Raw genomic sequence first — 19,070 nt, 5'->3', positions numbered from 1 at the left:
CTGCAAACTATGGCAGCTGTGGGCCTATCCAGCCCACTACCTGTATATGTAAATAAAGTCTTATTGGAACATACCTACAGTCATTTACTTAAATATTGTCTGTGGATGATTTTACACCACAGCAGCAGAGTTCATTAGTTGCAACAGAGACACATGGCTCACAAAGCCTAAAATCTGGTCCTTTCCTGTGAAAGTTTGCCAGTCCTTGTTACAGATAGCCTTATACTGAATAAATCTGAAAGAGAAGAGACACTCTCAACTTTTAGCTTCTCAGAGGTATTTTTTTTTGTCACCAAGAAGAATATGTTAACAATTCTGTCTTCATAGTACCTACTGTATGCCTTGTATGCAATCAGAGATTATATTATTGATTTATCACAGTTTCTATTATTTAAACTGACATTTTGTGAATGAGCTTCATCCTCAGATGCTTTGTTAACTGAGCATATACCTATAATCTACACAGTACATCAGAAGTTCCTCAACACTAAGTCTAGACTCCCAGCTAAATGTGTATAGCTAGAGTTGGAGGAACTCAACAACTTGTGTTATACCCTATGATTTCCCTGTTACTCTTGGGTTTCCATTATTGATTTTGTCTTCTATGACATTCTGAATCTTTTTAGGACATAGTTTCATCACAATTACATTTGGGGTCCTGTAATAAATAAAAACAGCAATTTTTACTTCCACTCATCTTTACTCTAAAAGGCAACATTGGCAGTTTCTATGTGGTTCCAATGCAATGTTGAAAATAGAAATTATTTCTGTATTTGTTTTCTATTGCTATATGATTATCACAAAGTTGGTGGCTTAAAAAACACATGTTTATTATCTCACAGTCTTGTAGTTTAGAGTCTGGGCACAATGTGACTGGATTCTCTGCTTAGGTCTTGCCAGGCTGACATGAAACTGTCTGCCAGGCTTGCAGTCTGCTTCCAAGTTCACTGGAAGTTGGCACAATTCCTTTCCTTGCAGTTGTCAGTCAGACTGAGGTTCCTTTTTCCTACTAGCTGTTGGCTAGAAACCATTCATTCTGGGTTCTGAGAGGCTGCCCAAGTTTCCTTGCCATGTGGCTCCTAAAGGCAGTTAATGTGGATGTTTGCCTTCTAAGCCAATCAATGTGTGTCTACATTCTCTCTTGTGACCATTCAGAGAAAACTCTGCTTCTAAAGGGCTTGTGTGATTAGGTCAAGTCCACCCAGATAATTTTAAGGTCAACTGATTTGAGACTTTAATCAAATGTGTAAAATTCTTTTAAGATAACACCTACATTACTGTTTAAATAACTAGTAGAAGGTGTGTACACACCATGGATCTAAATCTTGGGGGACCGTATTTGAATTCTGCCACTGCAATTTCTTTTCAATAATGCTAAACACTAGTTGAACTAATTGCTGAATGATTTGAACTGTGTTTTATACAGCTCATTCACTCTGTTAGTGATTTCGGGAGAGTCAAATTATGAGGAAACTGTAGAAGTTTTCAAAACATTTTCCAAGTCTCTCTTTTAAATGAAAGTCGAGTTTAAAGGGGTGCTTGGTGTTTTGTTTTTGTTTTGTCTTGCAGTCACTAGATATTCGTAGCACTAACTTTTTAAACATCCTTTTAAGAGCTACTTTGAAAAAAACCAAAGTGGCAAGGATACATTAACTTTATGATAGGAAAAAATTTCTCTCAATATTTTCCATGCTATTTGGGTTCATCTTTAGCTCTCTAGTTTTTTTCCCCCCTATTTGGAGGATATTTAATGGAATGGAAGGGTGAAAAAACAAAAAGTACCTGGAAAATTAATAAACTTTTTCCTGGCTGTAAATTTGTAATAATTCCTTAGCCAGGAAACATAGTTTAATTTCATTGGTTTTTTTTCTGTAGTTTTCTTTAATTGGCTAAATGTAAGGCCAATACTTTTCTTATTTTTTAACTTTGGTTTGAAATATTGAAGTCTCTCATGATTTCTCCCTTGCTAGCTCTCTTTTAAGGGATTTTATTGTGAAAATCACCATGTAATTACCTAAAATGTGTTTTTCAAATTTGATGTAATATAGAGACTTCTTTTAAAGGAGAAATATGTTTGCAGACTCCAGTGTTGTCTCATTAAATCTATTATAATATTACTTAATATTACACAGACATAAAACTAAAAATATACTCCTTGTGCTGATCACTCTTATTCAACTATAAAACTGAAAGGAGTCAATAACATTCAAATGATCAATATTAATTTAATATGATAGATTACATTGCTTTGCTATAAACTAAAACACCATGGTTGAGTTTAATAGTAGAAAGATGTGGCATTAGCTGCAATTCTATTTTAATCTTTTCTGTACTTTTCACTTCTATATAGAGAATGTCTATTTACATAATAAAGTCATGCAAAGATAATTAAAAAGTTCATGGCTTTACTTGCTACTTCAAGATAATCAGACCATGCATGTAAATAAAACTGTTCCAGTAAGCCATCATCAAATGTCAATTTTAATTGAGCATAATGACACCTATGGCAAACTGTTTCCTACGTAGAGGGCACTGCAAATGCATAGGTGCTAATATGGAGGCCTGCTTAGGCAGTGGCTCAGGAGACAGCAAGGAGGCTGGTGAAGCACAATTAACAGTGATGGAGGTGAAAAGTGGTAGGAAATCAAGCTAGAGAGTAAATCAGGGGCTTGCCATTTAGAACATACATGTTACAGTGAAAACTGAATTTTTTTTCTGAGTGATATGGGAAAGCATTAGGAGATTTTAGGCAAAGGAAAGGCATAATCTGACTTATGTTTTTAAAGGCTCACTGTAGCCACTGTTTGGAGGGGGTAACAGTGAAAACAGAGAGGTCGTCAGTTTGTCTGGCTGGTGGTTACCAGAGAAGAGGGGTGGGGGTGGGGGATGGGGGAAAAGGTGAAGGAAAATAAGAAGTAGAAGCTTCCAGTTGTAAAATAAGCAAGCCATGGAGATGTAGTGTACAGCACAGAGAACGCAGTCAATAATATTATAACAACTTTGCATGGTGGCAGATGGTTACTAGACTTAGTGTGGTGATCACATTATAAGGTATATAATTGTTGAAGCACTATATTGTATAACTGAAACTAATATACAATAGTATGCCAACTATACTTTAAATTTTTCTTTGAAATAAAAAATAAAAGTTAAGTTTAAAAAGGCAGAGAGACCAGCAAGGAAGCAATATTCTAGGCAAAAGATTTTGGATTTTGAATCAGGTAGCAGTGATAAAAGTAATAAGAACTGTTTGGATTTAGGATGTACTCTGAAAATAGAGCTAACAGAATTTGGTGATAGATTGGATGTGGTATATGACAGAGTGGAGTTAAGATTGTGCTGGATGAAATGTGCTGTCACTGAGGTGGTAAATATTGAGGGAGGAGCTGCTTTTGGTGGGAATGAGAATCAGAGGTTCAGCTTTAGACATACAATGTTTTCGATGTCTATTGGACATTCAATATTTGAACAAATATACATAAGGAGCTTAGAACAATACCTGATGTTTAGGAAACATTCAATCCAGTTAGCTATTATTAATTTATCCAAGTAGAGATATCAAATAGTCAGTTGAATCTGTGACTCTGGAGGTCTAGAGAAAATTCTGGTTAAAAAGCTACTGGATTGGAAGAAACCACTTAGCCCAAGCCCACCAGCAAGGCAGGAGTCACTGTGCCTTACCTAGAGAATAGTACAGGGCTTCCCAGTGTGGACTAATGAGGCTTACAGAAGCATGTAATGATTCTCCAGGTGTGTCCTGGTTTGGCATCCCTGTGAGTTCCTTTTTGCAACTCCCAGCTTTGGCTCCAAGCAACTGTCTTTTAGGACCTATTAACTTACCATATGATAATTTGTTTCAACTTTACCTGAAGATATGCTCAGTTTATTTGCTCTTGGACAATAGACCATCTATTATACATTGGTTCTCAGGATTCCCACACCTTCCCAAGGTCATGAATTGTGGTTTTGTTTAGCAAGGAAAGAGCTTAGAGTCGCAGGTGCTTTTTCACTGGCCTAGCATGGGTGCTAAACTGTTGTGGTGCTGGCTCCAACACCTCTCCTGGGCTACTCTGGGAGTGCCAACACTCTCACATCCATCCCACTACCCCCTCAAGAATGTTTGTGATTTCTCAATTCTCACCCTTCCTCTACCATTTCCAAATATTCACATCTCTGCAGAAGTCATTATCATACTGAAAATAATAATGGTTAACATGATTGAATACTAAACATATGTCGAGTACTTTATAAGTAGTATCTCAGATCTTCACAACTAACCCACAAAATAAGAACTATAATTACTTTTTTAAGGACATGGAAACTTACTCTCAGAGATTAACAAACTTGCCCAGGTTCACACAGATGAAAATGGCAGAGCTAAGATTCAGAGCCAGTTCTGTCTGATTGGGAAGGTATTGTACTTCATTGTCTTCCTCAAGGAATTTTGAAGACTATTTTCTCCAATCTAGACCCAAGGACATTTGTTGGGCCTTGGATAGCCTGTACTGATACAGTGAACAGTTCTATCACCCTGACCATTTAGTGACTTAGTATTCTTTTTTGAGCCAATAACTATTAAGAATCTTAGTAATGATTTGCAGAAAGAGTAGTAAGTGAATGGTCCAGACTCTGTAGGTACAGTGCCCTCTGTATCACACCTACCAAAACCAGCCCACATAGATAAACTTGGTGGACAAACAAGGTAATGTGTAGGGCATAAGCAAATAACTAGAAATTCATTAATGAGAAGTGATAAAGTTAAATCTTTCACACCACACAGAAATATAAACTGCAGGTCAATAAAAGTCCTATAAATAAATCAACAAACAAATATTTATAAGAAAATATAGAATGATAACTTTCTAATCTAAGGGTAGAGAAAGCTTTCTTAAATAAGACTTAAAAAGCAGAAACAAGAGAAAAAAATCAATATATTGACTACAAGCAAATTAGAAACTTCTACATGGCAAAAGACAGCATAAACAATTTTAAAGAACCACCAAGAAACTAGAGGAAAATATTTGAATAAATATAACAGTCAAATATTAATAACTAGTATGAAGAACTCTTTCAAATTAATCAGAAAAAAGCAACCCAATAGAAACAAATAGGCAAAAGATTTTTTAATGACCATTTAACAGAAGATGAAATACTAAAAAAATCAATGTGTGAAAATATGTTCATCCTCACCAATAATCAGAAGAGATTAATTTTTATTAGATATAATTTTTCAACTATAGATTGCCAAAGTTAAAGTTAGAGACCATCAAGTGTTGACTAGGCAGTGGGAAAACAGGTATTCTCATATTCTGGGCAGCACTCCACCAGGATCTATTGACATTGACAATGCACTCTGCATATAGTATGCATACACTCTGATATAACAGTTCCACTTAGAGAAATAACTGTACATATGCACAAGAATACATGGGCAAGGGTGCAGCATTGTTTGTAATATCAAAAAATAAAGAAAATTTATCACAATATATTGTACACCTAAAACTAATATAACTGATATAGGTTGCATACCAACTATACTTAAATTAAAATTTTTAAAAATATTTAAAAACAAACAAATAAAAGACACAGGTGCTCATCACTAAATATACCACATCAATAAAAAAGTGGTATATATACATGATGGAATACTACAGAGCAGTTAAGATTGAAATTATATGTTTATATCCAGAGAGAGAGTTAGCACACACACAATGTTTAATAAAAAAGTTTCACAAAAATTAACTCAAAATGGATCATAGACATGAATGGAAAATGTAATATATATGTATTATATATATTATAATATAAATTTTTTAATAGTCTGGAAATATGTGTGCTAAATGTACAACAGCAGCTACATCTCAATGTAAAGATTATGGTAAAGGGAGTGAAGCACAAAATTTAAGGGAGTATTAAAATACTCAAATATTAAGGTAAATAATATTTTAGTACAGTAGTTTCTTAAAATCAAAATTAATATACAATGCACAATGAAATAAATATAAGTATTTTAAATACAGACAGGGTCAGTATTACTGATTTTTCCTTTTGTTGCAGTCTCCACTATGACTAGGTACAGCAGTTTCTGATCCTGTCTATATTTAAAATTTCGATGTTTTGTTCATCAAAATATTGCTTTTTTGTGCTAGTTTTTATTTTTAAAAATACCACATTAGGATAATATGCATCTTGATCACTGAGTTCTCTGGTGCCCTCTTAAATTTTGCACCCAAGACAAATGCTTTATTTGCTTCACTCTAGTCCTGGCCTTTCTGGAACCACAGAAATGGGACTAAGAATGGAGCAGTGAGTCAAAAGAACTTTATTTGTAGTGCCCTAACTCTTAGAAGATTATGCTTGTGTTATTTGAGTAATTTTAAGTATATAAATAGAAGAACAATAAGAATCATCAAATGCGTCAAAATGTTACCAGTGTTCATTTCAGGTCAAGGAGTGGGGGGATGGTTCTTTGCATCACTGTACTTTCTAGTACCACAGTGGACTGCAGTGCATCACCAGATCTCCCCTTTAGGACACAACACTTGTTCTCCCATCTGCTGGGAGTGCTGCCTGCTGACACCTCATAGCTAATTACCTCTCTATGGATTGCTCTCTGATGAAGGGACCAGACTCATCCAATGCTACTCCCCTTCCCTGAGGACAGTCCTTATCAATCACTAGTCAATATATGAATACAACTTCCCTTAGCTTGTTCCATTTTTCTTCATCTGAGACATCTCAGAAGGGCTATCCCCACTCTGGAATTGGCCATGGCTTCATGTGAGGCCTCTGTTACTACATTGCAGCCCAGCTTCTTCCTCTACCTAACCCTGCTTCCCTAACTCCTTCACAGGTGGTGTTTCTGGGCAGCATCCAATAAACCTCCTGCATACAAATCTTCTTCTCAGAGTTTGGTTTTGGAGAAACCAACCAAGACAGGGAGTTTCCAAATTTCACCAAATTGAAAAAACAAGGAAATTCATGCCCACCAAACATAGTGATTGGAATTTTTCTACATTGCAAGTAAAGATTATCAGAAAGATTTTAGATGGTGTTAAGACTAAACAAGAGGCCAATGGTAACATATCTCCTTCAGCAAGTGTTAGGATGAAAACAGGGTTAAATAAAGACAAGAACTGCTATCTGTGGTTGTTACTATAGAAGACAGCTGCCGATCCCATTTAACATGACTTAGAATAAAAGTCCCAGTGAGTTTACTGTTTGCAGGAGGGAAACTGTCATTTGCCCACAGTTACAGGAAAGGAGTTGGAAAGGGGTCAACATTGCTCCAGTCAATTTGAGAGACAGATTATCTTTTTTGCAGGAACAGCTGCCAATGTTAATTTTCAGTTAAATTAAATAGCCTGCCTCAGTTGACCATCTGTCAAAGAGAATCTCACAACTATTTAGAGGCTGTAATATGAATCAAACCATGATATGACATATTCTCTGTATACTAAAAAGATTTTCAAGTACCAGCCCACATATTTGAAATGATACTTGATACCAATTTCAATACAACTGAAAGATCTGAAGTTCATTACCATTAGCTTTACTCATAACATTACCATTATGTACTTTGATAAAGTACCTTTGATTCAAGGATCTCTAAGAGCTTTACAGGCCTTAACTAATTAGACCTTATACACCCCTGTGAAATTATCATAATCTTAATTTAAGGGCATGTAATTATCAGGAGGGGAGGTGAAGTGTCTTGTTGTATGGCTCAGTAACATGTCAAAAGCTCAGAACAAAGCTCAAGACAGAAATGATCTAAGACTTACACAAGAATCACTAGGTCTGAGAGAAAGAAGTCTTTAAACATGAGTTCAGAATTTATTTCATCTCACTGATTTTATGGCCTTTCTCTCAGAAACATGCAGTTATTTCACTGGAGTTTCCTTAAAATAGATGTGGATATTAGAGGGAAAAGAAAGTAGGCAGAAAAGTCATAGAGGAAGATTCCCTTCCTGGCATCCCTACTCTTCTAGAAATAAAAACTTAGACAAAACCGATTTCATGTGGCTTCATGCCAATGGGAGGGCATGTGCCTCCAAGCCTGGGCCAGGGGATCCCTTCCATCTGGTCATAGTTCATTCAGGAATGGGCATATATAATTGATCAGGTAAATTGACATCCCCTCTGTTACTTTCCTGCCAAAACAATGGGGGCAAGGGAGGTCCTCTCTCCACTGGAGCTGCCTAGTTGGTAAGACATGTGTTTGCGGCCAGTACTGGGTCCGCCATTAAGACTCTAACATGGAAAGAGCCTGTCAAAAGACATGGTCAAGGAGATAGAGTGAACCTGGTGAACCCTTTTTGTCCCTGCACCTTCAGGATGTTTTACTTCTGAACTAATTAGAGATTTCAAAAAGATGATAGATGGATGAGTAGATGAGTGGATAGATAGATAGATACATACACACCTATATATACACATACATATATACATACACAATAAATAGATAAAGGGGCCAACAGCTCACCAAAGTGGCATAAAAATTACTTGAAACTGAAAACATCTGAACAAACAGCAGCCATGGAAAGAAATCTTATCTGAGCTTAAGCAGAAACTTCTGAAAAATACAGCTGCTAATAACGCACCCTTCAAGGGTATTTCCTTGAAGACTATACTTCAGTACCTGAAAGCTGTGAATTCAGCTACAATAAATTCCCCTAATGAAGAACTTCTAGCTAGGAAGGAGTCTGTCCATTAGCACTGAGATATAAAAGACCAATAGAACTTTTCAAAATTTTCCATATTTTTTGTGAACACCCCCAAAACACTCCCTTTTGTTAAATTGGTATATAAACCCTGACCCATGGCTGTTCAGCAAATCAACTCTTCTTAAGTGTTCCCACATGCCTATGCAATAAACTTTTCTCTTGTTAATATATCTGTTGCCAATTAATTCATAGACCCCCAACTACTCAAATATAAGTTGGCAGGAGAAATGTTTTCCTCCCAACAAAAGATAAACAGTGAGCAATCTTTTTATATATTCCATATATACATAACTTAAGCTACCATGAATTTAGCTTCAATCTCTCATAACTAATAACAGTGGATAAGTTGGGTTAGTAGCCTATGAAGTGTCCCCTTGGATTAGAATGAAGGTAAGCATTGAGTTTCTTTCTCCTCACAACTTTCCTTTCTTCCTCTGGCAGCCAGTTCTATCACACCACTTAAATTCCTGGTAACAATTATATTGTTCACTGAGACAGTTCAACATTCACTCACAATTTTTAAAAGAAAAAAATGGAGATTTTTTACATTTATATACATTTTCCCCCATCAAAGACTCCCTAATGCTTGTTCAGCATAGATATTACAGCAAAAGAGGGGGGGGAGAGAGAGAGAGAGAGAGAGAGAGAGAGAGAGAGAGAGAGAGAGAGAGAGAGAGGGAGAGGGAGAGGGAGAGAGGGAGAGGGAGAGGGAGGAGAGAGAGAGAGAGGGAGAAAGTAGCAAGTAGGTTTGAAGCATTATAAGGTACAGGGAATGGGAGAATAGAAGGAAAAGCTGATCATAGTGAAGTGGTCCCTTCAGAAAGCAAGCATGGGAAGAAGCATACCAAAAGTCCCAGGAGGGTGTTCTAGTGCCACATTCCTAACACTAGGAGAACAGGGAGTTCAGTTAATTTTTTTTTAATGTAGTCAATCATCTTGTTTCAAAAAAATGGATGCATTCACAAATAAAAGGATTTAGAAACCAAAAGATCATTAAATAAAAATAAATGTCATTGTCTTTGGCTATTTAAGGAGCAGAGGCAACATTTTGTAATATCTATTTCACTTCTAAATATGATGGGAAAATAAGATTAGTACTGTAGACTGCTAGCTCACATTTAATTAGAATTTGGTGCTGATTTATGTGTTAAAACACAGCACCACTTTGTATGGAACCACAAAAGGCCCTGAATAAACAAAACAATTTTGAGGAGAAAAGAACAGAGCTGGAGGCATCACATTTCTTGATTTCAAACTGTATTACAAAGCTATAGTAATTAATACAGTATGGTATTGGCATAAAAACAGATACATAAAGCAATGGAACAAAACAGAGGGCTCAGAAATAAATGCATGCCTATATGGTCCATTAATTTATGATAAAGGAGCCAAGGGTACACAAAAAATGGGGAAAGGATAGTCTCTTCAATAAATGGTGTAGGGAAAACTGGATAGACACATGCAAAAGAATGAAACTGGACCCCTATCTTAATCCATACACACACAAAAAACTCAAAGTGGATGAAAGACTTGAATGTAAGACCTGAAAACATAAAACTTGTAGGAGAAAACATATGGGGTAATCTCCTCATCTCCTCAACATCAATCTTGGCAATGATTTTCTGGATTTCACACCAAAAGAAAAAGCAAAAATAAACAAGACTACATAAAACTAAAAAGCTTCTACACAGAAAAAAGAAACCATCAACCAAAATTTAAAAAGCAACATACAGAATAGGAGAAAATTTTGCAAACCACATATTCAATAAGGGGTTATTATTCAAAATATAAAAGGAACTCATACAACTCAATAGAAAAAGAAAAGAAATAACCCAACTTAAAAATGGGCAAAGAATGTATAGCCATTTTTTAAAAAAACCCGAAACATTCAAATAGCCATCAGATTCATGAAAATGTGCTCAACAACACTAATCATCAAGGAAGGGTAGATCAAAACCAGAGTAAGATATTACCACATACCTGTTGTGGTAACTAGTATCAAAATGACAAAAAATAACAAATGCTGGGAACAACCTAAGTGTCCATTGATGCATCGATGGATTAATGGACAAAAATCCACTGTCATTTGGCAGGTCAGTGGGAGGGATTTATCCAGGTCAGTCAGCTGCAAAGATTAGTTGTAACCACTGACCACCAACTTCTGCCCTCCATGGAGGATCAGCTGTGCAGGGACAGGGTGGTAGTGTTCTGATTTGGACTGCAGCTGTCCACTGGGTGTTCAGGCCTTGGGGTTTCCCAAGGTGGTGCAGGCCAAGGTCCCTACCTGTGTTTTGCCTGGGACCACCCTGCCTGAGCTATAAAGCAATCTGAGATGGCTGCTGCTTATTTTGGGCTTCCAGATTCCCAGGTGAATCCAAGCTGTGAATCTAGGCTGGCTGCTGCTACTGCAGTGCCTGGGGCCACTTAGCAAGTGGTACAAGGGCTTCTGGCTTACTGAGGCTGGCTGTTGCTTGTTTGAAAGGATTTAGGAAGTTGTGAAACATGAGCTAAGACCAGCCATTCATATGGAAAAGCCACTGTTAACAAATGTAAGTTGGGTGGGTTGGAGCTTCAAGGGATCTCCAGGACAGGGCAAACAGTGTTAGCCAGTTTGATGGAGTCTCAGATATGGCACCCACCTGCCAAGTCTGTGGTCCTATGGGGGGGGGGTTCAGAAAAGGGACAATGGCCTCTGCCCACCTTTCTGTCTGGGAGAAAGCTGCCTGCCAGCTGCTGCCTTGATGCCAGACACATTAGTTCCTTTCTGTATGCCACTGATGTCTTTCATACTGCTACCCTTGTGCTAGAGCTCAGAGGGAGAGAGTCTGAGTAAGTCTGTGTGTGAGTTCTTTAAGAAAAGGGACTCTAGAATTTTCTTCCACTGACTCAATCCTTTCTGGGTTTTGCAGGCAGATGTTACGGGGAGCTATTTTCCTTGTCCTGGAACCCTGGGCTGGGGGGCCAGGTGTAGAACTAGGGCTCCTTACTCCTGAGATATTTCTCCCAAATTTTTATCCACCACACATGGATGTGGGACCAGCCCATTCTGCATTTCTGCTCCCTCCTACCAGTCTGGATGAATGTAGTTTCTTTATTTCTGTAGTTGTCAGACTTCCATTCAACTTGATTTATGACAGTCCTGAGTGATGATTGTTCTATAATTTAGTTGTAATTTTGATGTCATTGTGTGAGGACAAGAGCCATGCTTACCTATGCTACCATCTTGACTGGACGTCTTCTCAACTACAAGAGGTTTGTGTATTCAACCCACATGAAGGGCACACCTCAAGTACCCAGCTTGGGTGATAGGGGAGGCTGTGCTACTGGACTCTACAGGACACTTATTACATTAGGTCATGCTACTCACACAGGGAGTCATAGCAGCTCTGCCTAATACATAGAAACAAACACAGGGAGGCTGCCAAAATGAGGAGACAGAGAAACATGGCCCAAAATGAAAGAACAGATCAAAACTCCAGAAAAGGAGCTAAACAAAATGGAGATAAGCAGTTTATCAGGTGCAGAGTTCAAGACACTGGTTATAAGGATGCTCAGGGAACTTAGTGAGGACTTCGACAGCATAAAAAAAGATCCATTCAGAAACAAATGATACACTAATTGAAATAAAGAACATTTTATAGGGAAACAACAGTGGAGTGGATGAAGCTGAGAATCAAATCAATGATTTGAAACATAAGGAAGCAAAAAACAACCAATCAGAACAACAAGAAGAAAGAAGAATCCAAAAGATTGAGGATAGCGTACACAGTCTCTGGGACAACTGCAAGCATTCCAACATTTGCATCATAAGGGTGCCAAATGGAGAAGAGAAAGAGCAAGAAACTGGAAATCTATTTGAAAAAATAGTGAAAGAAAACTTCCCTAATTTGGTGAAAGAAATAGACATGCAAGTCCAGGAAGCACAGAGAGTCCCAAACAAGCTGGATACAAAGAGGCCCACTCCAAGACATAATTAAAATGTCAAAGGTTAAAGATAAAGAAAGACTCTTAAAAGCAGCCAGAGAAGAGAAGTTAGTTACCTACAGGGGAGTTGCCATAAAACTGTCAGCTGATTTTTCAAAAGATACTTTGCAAGCTAGAAGCGATTGGGAAGAAATATTCAAAATCATAAAAAGCAGGACCTACAGCCAAGATTGCTCTACTCAGCAAAGCTATCATTTAGAATAAAAAGGTAGATAAAGAGCTTCCCAGACAATAAAAAACTAAAGGAGTGCATCATCACCAAACCATTATTATATGTAATGTTAAAGGGACTTATTTAAGAAAAAGAAGATCCAAACTATGACTAATAAAATGGCAATAAATACATAACTATACACAATTGAATCTAAAAAACAAACTAAGCAAATAAAAAGAACAGAGACAGAATCATGGATTTGGAGAGCATTTTGATGATTGCCAGATGGGAGGTGGGAGGGGGGAATGGATGAAAAGGTGAGAGGATTAAGAAGTATAAATAGGTAGTTACAGAATAGCCATGGGGATGTAAAGTGCAGTATAGGAAATGGAGTAGCCCAGGAACTTATACACATGACCCATGGACATGAACAATGGTGTAGGGATTGTTTGCGGGAGTGGGGGGTATAGTGTAGAGGGGGACAAAGAGGGAAAATTGGGACAACTGTTATAGCATATTAATAAAATATAATTCAAAAAGAAATCTTGTCATTTGCAACAACATGGATAGACTGGAGGGCTTTATGCTAAATGAAATAAGCCAGAAAGAGAAAGACAAATAGTTCATAGTATCATTTATATTTAGAATTTTTCTTTAAAAAGTCAAACTAAAAACCAAAAAAACAACAAAAAAAAACCCCAAAAGTAGAAAACTGGTAGCCAAGGGCAGAGGCTGGGAGAAATATGGAGCACTTGGTAAAAGAGTACAAACTTTCAGTTTGAGTAATCTGAGGAACTAATGTACAAGATGCTGATGATAGCTGATAACACTGTATTATATAATTAAAATTTGCTAAGAAAGTAGAACTTAAATATTCTTACCAAAAAAAGATAGATAAATGCATGAGGTGATGGATGTATTAATTCAATAGGGCAATCTTTTATAATGTACACATATATCAAAACATCACTGTATACTTTAAATATCTTACAATTTTATTTGTCAATTATACCACAGTAAAGCTGAAAAGAAGCACAGCACCACTTAACACCCTTAAATACGTTCATAGGGTGGCCTCTTTTGTGCCAATAAGGCCCACAGTTCAGTGTTCAACAAGTAAATATTGAGGAATGCTCTGAATTTGAGGTTGTAAAAAAATGCATGGATTCATGGAACAGACTGACAGATCTCAGATGGGAGGGGGGTGGGGGAGGCCTGGAAGAAATTAGCTGAAGAACATATATGCATATATGAATGGCCCCAGGACACAGACAACAATGTGGTGAAGGCAGGGTGGGGGGAACAGAGGCTGGGTAGAGGGGGGCAAAGAGGGAGGGAAATTAGGGATATCTGTAATGGTGTCAATAAAGAATAAATAAATTAATTTAAAAAAACTGAAATTTTATTTCAATAAATGTTTTTTTAACCCTGCCTGGGTGGCCCAGTTTGTTGGCTCATCATCCCACTAAACCTCAAAGGTTGTGGTTCAATCCCCAGTAAGGACAAATACCTACGTTGCGGGTTTTATCCCTACTCAGGGATTGTACAGGAGACAGCCCATCGATGTTTCTCTCTCACATTGATGTTTCTCCCCCTCTCTCTCTCTTCCTTGCTCTCAAATCAATAAACATTTCCTTGGGTGAGGATTAAAACAAATTGTGTACCACAACCTTGGAAATCCATAAAAGTAAAGACATTTTCATTGTCACTATCTTTCATTGTAATTGAGTTTAACACCTATTGATTATGTATTATGAGGCAGCTTTTGCTACATTATACTGCAGTAAAAAATAACCTGAAAATCTTAGTGGCTTCCAACAACAAAGGGTATTTCTCACTCCAGATTTTATGTCTGTAATGGATTGGCTCCAGCTCTCTGTTTTCATTTGAGGACCCAAGATCTGGGACAGCAGACAAAGAGTAAGAGAGCTGGCAAATGCGCTTAAAACTTCTGCTCATATTTCATTGGTCAAAACAAGTCACACAGTCAAGCCTGACAATGGGATGGAGAAATACAGTCATCCTCAGGGAACCAAGGGCAGTTTACCTGAAATAGGTGAGGATATATAATTCTTTTGTAGGGAAAGCAGGATTGAATAATTGGAAACAATGATATAGTCATCCATGGTCAATAGAAATGGAATACATTTAGCAGACATTCCTAATATCCCCACTCAACTAAAACATGCACAATAATATGGTAAAAGGAATAGCATCCCTCTAGAACAAAAGGAAACAGTGAAATTAGAGAAAAGGAGGAGGAGGAATGAGAAGAGGAAGGGGAGGAAAACTAGAGGGAGAGGCGGAGGAGAGGGAAGGAGACTGTGACTAGAAATAATATACACTGAGAACTTCCATGGGTCAGTTAAACTGTGATAAGTTCTCTGTAAACAGTTTCTCTGTGAAATAGAAAAAAATAAAACCTCCTTCCCTGACAAGGCCTGAAGAACTTTGATCACAACTTTTCTCCCAATCTTAAGTACAGTCTATACTGTAGTTATTTTCACTTCATAAATCATAAAGTGATAAAGCCATTAGAAACTCTAAAAGGTCATCTGTTAAACCTTTAAACCTTCTCTCTTTGGTTAAGAGAACAGTTGAACAATTCAATATATTCTTCCCCACTTTTTTCCACAGAAAAAGAATATACATACTCTTCTTAAATAATTCTAGAGGTAGAATGATAAATGCTTCCATATTTCAACATTGTATCATCAATAAATTATTTCTTATATAAACCCAAATATCTTATACTCACATAAGCCAATCATCAAAAATTCCCACCAGTTGTTATAAGTACTCAGATTATAGCCACCAAGTGTCTGGAGCCACACTTATATCTTTCTAGACCAGCATGATATTCCTAAAAGAGACATCTGACCATGTCATTTTGCTTCTTAAAATCCATCAGCAACTTCCTCGTGCTTAAATTGGATAAATACCTGGTTATTTAGTGAACTCTGCAAGACCACCTGCCACCAAAATTCAAGCTCTTGACAAGTGACTCTTGAGTCTTGTTCACAGCTGTAGCAAGAATACCTAGATCACTGCCTGATACATTGCAGACACTCAGTAAATACTTGCTGAATAAGTGAGTGAGTGAATGTATGAATCAATATAAGGCCGTTCATGACTCAACTTCATCTCTCACCCTCTAGTAAAACTGAAATACCAGGATTTTCCTATGCAGAGGCATCTGTGGTTTTTCTTTATGCTAGATTTCTTGTCCATATCACTGTTACTTCTTTTCTTGACCTGGCTACTCCAGTGCATTCTTCGGGACCTAGTTCAAGCTATCTACTCCTCCAGAAAGCCTTTCCTGAAACTTTAGGATAGGTCAAGTCCTCATTTCCTGTGCCTGCAGGGTACTGTGACTGCTATGCTAAAAATATATTCTTAGACCTGTAAATAGTTAAGAATGTTTGTGCTTTCCAAATGAGAGGCTGCCTTCCTTAAATTTTTATATTATTTAATTAGTTTACAATATACTAATTAAATAGCGTAAGTGTGCTTGCCATTCTTTAATCATTCCATTAAATAATACTGTGTCTTGTGTAGGTGTATGAATCCTGTGTCCTGTATCTTGCTCATGATTCCACTGAAACATGTACCATACTCTGGACATAATAAGCACCCAAGCAGCTCTTGGGGTGGTTAGGATTCTGTTAGAAACTAATGTAACAACATGAAGAGAGTCCTTACTTCATGTTGCCAAAGCAAAAGTTGCAAAACTTTTGGCAAAACAAAGTTGCCAAAGCATAGCCTACAAATAGTTACTAGCCCTCCTGACCCATTTACCACCATTCTAGGGGTATTATCCCCTCACGTCTGGTGTCAGAAGGCTACAACAGCAAGACCTAACCAAAGTGGCAGACTGTCTTTTAATTGTTGTTGCAATCACTATATATTTAGAGTATACCCACTATGTTCTAAGCACTGACATATTTATTCTTCTTCACTTTTACCTCACCTACCTTTCCTTATACTGTGTTTTCATGGTTTGTATAACACACATGTTTCTTGACACCAGAAATGGATTAAGTATCCAAGGGCCCTTTATTCACAGGTTTGGTAGCTGTTGGGAGTTCAGAGGCAACACGGGATGGTCAGATGGATTAGGTTACAGAAAGGGATTTATAAACAGGAGACAGCTCTGTTGAATCCAATGAACTAAAAGAGGCCAGATTCACTTAATCATCTTTATAGATGTCTGTAAGATTACTGAAAAAAAATGAAGCTTATAAAGTTATCTATTTAAAGCCTAGCAAGAGGTCTAAGATGATCATTGAAGAATTTTTCTGACCAAATGCAGTATGAGACCTGGCATGAAATTGGAAATGAGATACCTCCATTAATCAGACATGGAAGAAACTGATTGAGCTGAGACAAACAAAAGGACCTAACCTTGTCCAAACAGGCGAAGGGACAACTGTAAGCTTTCTTGTGGGCAGCAGAGCTTCCTCTGCCACATCTCACATGGTGGCTATTTCTATTGTCTTGGCATGACTTTTCAATATATAAGGGCACTTGCAATTCCCATGGAACTTTCTGCCGATCAGAAATATGACAATTAAACTCTTAAATTCAGACTGTGAAGTCTGACAATATTTTGGGGTTAAAAAGCTTCTCTTGACCCAGATTTTTTTAGATTATTTGAGTGATAAGTTCTTTTGGATATGTTCGATGAGTTATTTACCAATATCCTGAAGGTTCCAATACAGATTGAAGCCAGAAGGGCACATAGACCACAAGGAAAGGAAGGGTGATTTTTTTGCAGGCCAATACAGGCACCCCAAATTTGGCAGCGATGTCCTCATGTGCAAAAATGATCATGGCTCTGAGGGTTCTGCAAAGCTTCTCAGAGACCTCCTGCTACTCTTCAGATGTGATTTGGAAAAAGAATTTTCTTTTGACTTTTTCTGGAAAAACCTTACTGGAGAGTAATTTATAGAGATGAAGTCACAGATGAACTTTGATACTGTTTCCAGTTAACGAGAAAACATGTATCTAACTTTTTCTCTTGGGTACAGTAGAAACGGGATTTAAACACTCTTATTCAATAATGATGGGACACAGTGTTCCTTAACTTGACAAAGAAATTTACCTTTTAGCTAAGATCAAAACCAGGCAGTTTCAGTTCAGTGACTTCCCTGCTTAAAATTGGGTGGCAGAGAAAGTTCATATACAACCTTTTCTACTGAAAATACATCAATTTCTACTAAATATGTCAATATTTAGCTGTGACTAGCATTCTCCATATTATTAATTAACTATGCATGTGGTTTTTGTACTGTCTTTTTATAGTTATGGGTTGATTTCATATCAACTAAACGGATTAACTAGGCTCCTTTATTTTCCTATAAACTGAGGCACAGAGAGGCAAAATGATTTCCCAAAGGGAAGTCAGAGCATTGAGCTATTATAATCAACTCACATTCAGTAGCAAGTTGTGAGTGACTTCCATTCAATATCTTCTTATGTAATGATGCAGCTCCATTTGTTCCCAGGAAAAACAATATGCAAAAATTCAGTCCCATGACAACAGAAAGTTAATAATACATATTCCCACTGGGATGTTATAAAAGATAAATGAGATAATATATGTGAAATGCCTCAAGCTTCTTAGATGAAAGGTACTATATGAATTCACTTTTAAAAATACAGCTTTCTTTTGGTCTATTTGCCTAAAATAAAATGACTCTTTTTGAATATAAACTCCAGGACTATATTTCTCAATTGACATTTCTACCACTTAGTCATTCATTACCAACAATTTTATGTGGGTCTTCTGAATATGAACCATTATGGCTTCATTATTTTCTATGACTAATAAGTTGCTTTTTCCATAACAGTGCCATTTACTGGAAGCAATTTTTGACCCTGTTCATTTCTAACTGCCTCAAGTTAACAGCTCGGATGCCTAAAGAAATCCTTGGTGTCAACACTCAAAATCATGGGGAGAGTCTTCTTTCTTATTTCCACCATGTATGGGAATTATTTGAACACCTGTCTTATTATACCAGTCAGGATTATAAACTACTAAAAGGTAGAGGTTGAGACTTACCATCTTCTTATCTCTTGCTGCACCCCATGATGAATTTGAAAGTCTACTGAGACCTCAGAGAACTGTAAGTGCACCAAGAACTTCCCATGAACTCCAGGCAGCTTCGCCCTTTACCTTGGTAACCATAGAAAGAAAACAAGGT

This window comes from Desmodus rotundus, chromosome X, assembly GCF_022682495.2.
Source record: "Desmodus rotundus isolate HL8 chromosome X, HLdesRot8A.1, whole genome shotgun sequence".
Taxonomy (NCBI): domain Eukaryota; kingdom Metazoa; phylum Chordata; class Mammalia; order Chiroptera; family Phyllostomidae; genus Desmodus; species Desmodus rotundus.
The sequence above is the reverse complement of the archived record's forward strand: the minus strand, read 5'-3'. Positions refer to the sequence as shown.